Consider the following 6,536-nt stretch of genomic DNA (forward strand, 5'->3'; position numbering starts at 1 on the left):
ATGAAAACCGCTCTGCAATTGTTCCACCTCCATTTCCAAGGAATGACTTTGACCTGCAGCCTGCTTACTTCCAACTAGTTGGACAAAGACCCTTCTCTAACCTGCCAAATGAGAAGGATTTGGACCATATTGAGCACTTTGAAGACCNTCCTATTTAATTATTGATTTAATATTTTGTAATTTCCTGAGAAATTTCCTGGACCTAGTTTTTTGATCTCTTGAATTTACAACAGTTTAATTTAATATTTTTCGTTGCCTTTTTAATTTAAATCATTTTGTTTAGCGTAATTATAAAACTCTATAATTTATTGTGTTTGATCTTGAGTCTCCGTGGAATTCGACGCCTAAGTATTACAATGACCTCTTAATTTGAGAGAGTAGCTCTAGGGTAAATTTGAGCATATCAAATTTTGGCGCCGTTGTCGGGGACTCTTTGATTTACCATTAGAATTGAGTTTTTAATTTTGTCTAAATTTTTCTTTTTATTTTCTACTTACACGTTTTTGCTTTTCCTCTCTTTGGTGTTTCAGGTGCATGCCTCCTAGACCTCACACAAGGAGCAACAAGACTGATCCTACTGTGGTCTTTCAAACCAAGAGTTGGGAAAACTTGAGTGTGAGAACAGAAAAGCAGCCAAATCCTTGAAGATGGTTAACACAATCATTCTGGTTCGTGATGAGGATGGTGCTTTGAGAGATGAAGAGGGTCACTTGCGCAATGAGCAGGGCCAAAAGCTTGATGCAGAAGGCAATGTGATTGCTGAAGCTGTTGGCGACGAGCAGGCTGATGGTGCCGATCGACACCATCAGGGTATCGGTCGACACCCCCTTCCTGCAGACGGACATGGTGCTGCCAACCACGTCCACGACCCGGTTCGAAGACAGGATCACAACCGGGATCTGATCATGACTATTGCAGACTTCAACATAGCTGATTTGATGTATGAAAACCGCTCTGCAATTGTTCCACCTCCATTTCCAAGGAATGACTTTGACCTGCAGCCTGCTTACTTCCAACTAGTTGGACAAAGACCCTTCTCTAACCTGCCAAATGAGAAGGATTTGGACCATATTGAGCACTTTGAAGACCTGGTGACTAGTATCAAGGCCAATGGAGTAACTGAAGACTACATCTACTGCAAGCTTTTCCCATATTCACTTGCAGGAGAAGCATCTCAATGGCTAAAACAGTTGCCAGCCCGTTCTTTGACCTCTTGGCAACAAGTGAAGGTGGCTTTTCTAAACTACTTTTATGATGATGCCATGTCAGATGAGCTAAAAGTCAAGCTGTCCTCCTTCAAACAACGACCAGATGAGGCTTTCAAGGCAGCTTGGGTAAGATTCAAGGCATATCAAAGGGACTGTCCACACCATGGTTTTTCAAGAGTGCAGCTGTTGAGTATCTTTTTCAGAGGGATTGACTGGGAATATCAGCTAGCTTTGGATGCTGCAAGCCATGGGAACTTCAAGACAAAAAGATTTCCAGAAGATGCTGAAGCTTTGATTGAGAATTTGGCTTCCAGCAATAGCACTAAGAGAGCAGATACTGAAAGGAAGAGATTGCATGGAGGATTTGATTCAAACCAGCTTGCTTCTGTTAATGCCAAGCTGGATTCAGTTCACAATCTTCTGGTTGGTAAGAAATCAGTTCACTTTGCTGCTGAAGTTGAATCATTTGAGCCACAACCTGAGACTGGGAATGAAGAAGCAAATGTCAACTTTGTATATGGGAATCAGGGTCAGAGATTCGGTAATCAACAAAGCAACAAGTCTTACAGTGGGAACTTTTCAGGCTACAATCCTAAACCAGATTACCATAAGCAGCAACAAAACAATGGTCATACTAGAACCTATGGGAACTCTTCTTATCAGTCTCATGCTAGAGCAACTTTTGCAAGGTCATGAACAATTATCAGTGACATTCAATGGGAAGATTGATAATGTCTACAATGAGCTTACTGGGAGGATTGCTGCTTTGAACATTCATGTCAAGAAGCTGGAGAATCAGGTTGCGCAGACTGTTGGGTCTGTTAAAGGGCAAGAGGTATTTCTCCCTGGAAGAACTGAGTCAAACCCCAAGCATGCTTGCAATGCCATATTAGTGAGGGATGAAGAAGATGGTGAATATGAAACTGCAGAAAAAGGAGAGCAATCGGCTAAACCCGAGTCGGAGAATTCGACTTCAGACAATGGTGTCGGTCGACACCACCTGGGTGTCGGTCGACACCCCTCTCAGACAGAACCTGAAACTGCAAAATCTCAGGTTCTAGCTGCTGAAAGGGTGTACCAACCGAAGATTCCTTTTCCTATGCCAAGAAGGTCCAAGCAGGAGCTTGAGGAAGCTAGATGCAAGACAATGATGGATAAGGTGATGATTGAGATGCCTTTGATTGATGCAGTTAAGATTTCACCATCTCTTAAGCGCTATGTGAAGAGAATGGTATCAAATGGTTTGAGCCCTGAGGAAGGAGCACTGCTTACCAAGGATGTCAGTGCAGTTCTTTTGAACCAGCCTGTTCAAAGGAGAAAAGAGAAGAAGCAAGAAGTGATAGTCTCTGAGAGAGTGAGTGCAGCAATTCACAGTAAGACTGCTAAGAAGTTACCAGATCCTGGAAGCTTTGTACTTGATTGCTTTATCTCTGCATAACGGTTTGCTCACTCACTCTGTGATCTAGGCTCTAGTATTAACTTAATGCCACATTCTGTTGCTATGAAACTTGGGATGACAGAATTCAAGCCAACTCAGATTGCTCTTATCTTAGCTGATAGATCCAAAAGAATTCCTGAAAGTGTCTTAGAGGATATTCCAATTAAGGTTGGAAACTTCATGATTCCCACTGACTTTGTGGTACTGAAGTATGATAAAGAGCCTAAGGACCCTCTCATCTTAGGAAGATCTTTCTTGGCTACAGCAGGTGCCATCATAGATGTACAGAAGGGTCACATAGCACTGAATGTGGGAGGTTTGAGTATGAACTTTGAGATGGATAAGCTGAGGAGGGCTCTTACTATTGATGGACAGACTTTTTCTGTTGAGAAAGTTTCTGCTACTCGAGTTGTAGGCTTAGCATCGATCGATGCTACATTAGTATCGGTCGATACCCCTCCACATCCGAGACCAAACTTGTCCAAAACAGTTGCTCCTAGTCAGAAACCTGTTTCCAAACAGAAACCTCCCAATTCCACACTCCATAGTCCTCATGTAAGGCTAAGGTACACATCTTCTTCACCTAATCCCCCTCCTATCATCAACGAGGCTTTCAAAGGTACAAAAACTGTTTTGCAGTTAACCAAGCCACGAGATTATCGTAGAGCGCTTGTTTCTTCTGTTGATAATTTTGCAGGACATAAAAGAAGCAATCTCATCCCTAAATCCCACCCAGGTCTTGTTCCTCACATCCTTGGTAGACCTCATGCACCTAAAGCTTATACACCACCTTGGATGAAGAGGACATTCTCTCGGAAGCATGCATTGCCATGTTCTGCTCCACCCGATGCCTGAGCTTCAACATAGTCAAGCTAATGACTGAAAACAAGCGCTTAGTGGGAGGCAACCCACTTATAGCTTTTTCTTTTTCTTTTGAGTCATTTTTCTTTTTGCATTGAATCAGTTTTTGTTTGAAATTATGAATTGTCTATCTATCATGTTGCTTTTAACTTGTGTTTGAGTGTCTCTTAACAGAATAATCATCCAAGGATTGATCCAACAAACTCAGCAACACAACTAACTGCAACTAACAAGGAGTCTCAGCCAAGAATTCACCATTCGTCGAGAGCATCGATCGACACTACGATGGTGTCGGTCGACGCTAATGGGTAACAGAAACAATTCATATTTTTCTTACAATTTTCAATACGTTTTTTTTTCTTTTAGCTTTCCTCATACTTGAAAACACTAGGGACAGTGTCGTTTAAGTCTGGGGGAGGTTAGTACTAACTACTAAAATAGTTTTTGTCTTTAGTATGTCAAAACCGATTTTTGTTTTTATTGAGTCAAATTTTTAGAAATTGTGTTGGGGATTGTGATTTTTCTTTTTAGGTGTATAGCCTTGGTTGATTAATGCTGCAGATTGAATCCACTATTCCGACTAATAAAAAATCCAATGGCTGACCAGTGAACCAGAGACATCCAAATTTCCAACGGAATTCATAAAAGCCTAAGGTAACTTCTGCACTTTTCTTTTATCTCATCAAGGAGATTGATGTTCATAGAGCTTGAATCCTTTTTCATACCTGACAAGTAAGATCTTCAAAAGAAAATGGTACTTCTCTCCGTTATTTAAGTTGAAAAGATTATTCCTGAGAGCTTTGTTTAAAAAAAAAGAGAATAAAAGATGAGATGATTTTGATCAATTTAGAGAGAGAGGTAAATTACCAGTGACCTCATTATTCTACTCTTGAGTCAAATGATCACGCAAAGCTTGGAATCGAGGGGTAGGTAAATTACCGATGACCCCATTATTCGCCTACACCTTTGCTTGTAAAAAAAAAAGGGTCAGTAAAAAAAAACAGCAAAGCAAAGCTCAAAGGAGGATAAGAATCGAGTAAGTCTGGTGGAGAGGAAGAATACCACATGTTGTAAAGAGTTATATCTTGCTTGTTATGGTATAGTACGGGAATGAGTCTAGAAGGTTCTTGACATTGAACAAATTGATGAGACCAACCGATGAAGGCTTAATGGAGGAAGTAGTGGAAATTGGTTTGAATTTGGGATGCTACGAATGTCAACAGAGAAGTACATGGTGGTTCGATTTGGATTTATCTGCTAAGCATATGGATTATGGTTTGGATGATCATGGCATTACCTTAGAGAGAAAATGAGTTTCTGTGTTTTCAAACCTCTTTCACAGGTCTAAGTTTCTGTTTTGCTTGAGGGCAAGCAAATGCTAGGTCTGGGGAAGTTGATATATCATGGTTTTTGCGGTTTTTAACCATGGTACAAGGAGTCTTTTAGAGTCTTTTCATGTGTTTTAAGGTTTTTTGAAAGTCTTTACAAGTTTTATTTTAGGAAGTTTTATTCTAGCAAGTTTTATTTTTCTGCAACCCTGTGAGATTTTGAGAGCTTTTGGGAGAGAGAGAGATCTGAACTACTTTGAGAGAAGAATTCATAAACTCATTCCTTACTCTTTTAATCTCAATTGCTTATTATTCAGAATTATGTTTTGTTCTTCATTGAATATGTCTGAGTAGTTTGCTTGTTAGGTTCAGGGATTTTCACAGGGATTTTATGATTTATTAGATCTGTTTATTTAGGATTCATTATCTTTCTAGATCTTCATCATATGTTGTTCTTCATATTAATACTTGATTGACCAACTAGAATTAATAGCCTAGGAAAGTAAATTGATATGAGAATATAATTGATTTTCCTGATAAAATCTTTTGATGAGCAAAATTACTTCTTGCAAAGAGATTTGATTTAGTAATTTTGTGAACAATCTAAACTTGTTTTTAAAGCTGATTTTTAACCTAGAATTTTACAAAGAGATTTGGATTTTCTAGTTCTAAATTTAGATAATATTTGCAGTGAGAACTGATTTATTTTACAAAAGAGTTTAGAGTTCTAGATCTGATTTTAATTGCTTGAATCCTATTTAATTATTGATTTAATATTTTGTAATTTCCTGAGAAATTCCCTGGACCTAGCTTTTTGATCTGTTGAATTTACAACAGTTTAATTTAATATTTTGCATTGCCTTTTTAATTTAAATCATCTTGTTTAGCGGAATTATAAAACTCTATAATTTATTGTGTTTGATATTGAGTCTCTGTGGAATTCGACCCCTAAGTATTACAGTGACCTCTTAATTTGAGAGAGTAACTCTAGGTAAATTTCAGCATATCACTATGCAAAATTATAATTTTATGTTAATTATAGAAAATATTGATAAATGATATCTATATATAAATACTAAAAAGATATTGCATAAATGTCAATATATTTTTCTAGTACAGAAATATCATTTAAATTTAGTGAATATAAAAATAATGTATGTATTTTTGAGAAAAAATAAATTAAAAGAATTTAATAATTGAAAAGTAATGATAGATGTCAAAAATATATGCTGCCAAATATAATATTGTTATGCAAAGTTAGGAGAAAACCTTTGAATATTCTATATCTAATATCTCACGGTCTAGTATTTCGAATATGTATAGTTTAAATATTGACCCAATACGATGATTACTAATGTTTACTACACGACGATAACATGATTACAAGTCCCACTTAGGGGCATTATGTAGTGTTAGTATATTAGGGCATGTTTATAGGGAGATCAGTTTAGGGTGTTCTTAGAGTATAAATATTGTGAAAATAATGTAAGATCAGTAGTTAAGAACTTTTGTTAAAAAGTTAGTTATTGGGAGAACATGTTTAAGATCTTAATATTTAATAATATAATATTCTTATAGAAATTTAAGAATGTTTAATAAATACATAGATTAATGTTTAATAAAAATTTTAAGAATGTTTAATACTATTTAATAATATAATGTTTATTAATATTCTTAAACATATTACAATTATAAAAATTT

Source organism: Camelina sativa, chromosome 18, assembly GCF_000633955.1.
Source record: "Camelina sativa cultivar DH55 chromosome 18, Cs, whole genome shotgun sequence".
Taxonomy (NCBI): Eukaryota; Viridiplantae; Streptophyta; class Magnoliopsida; order Brassicales; family Brassicaceae; genus Camelina; species Camelina sativa.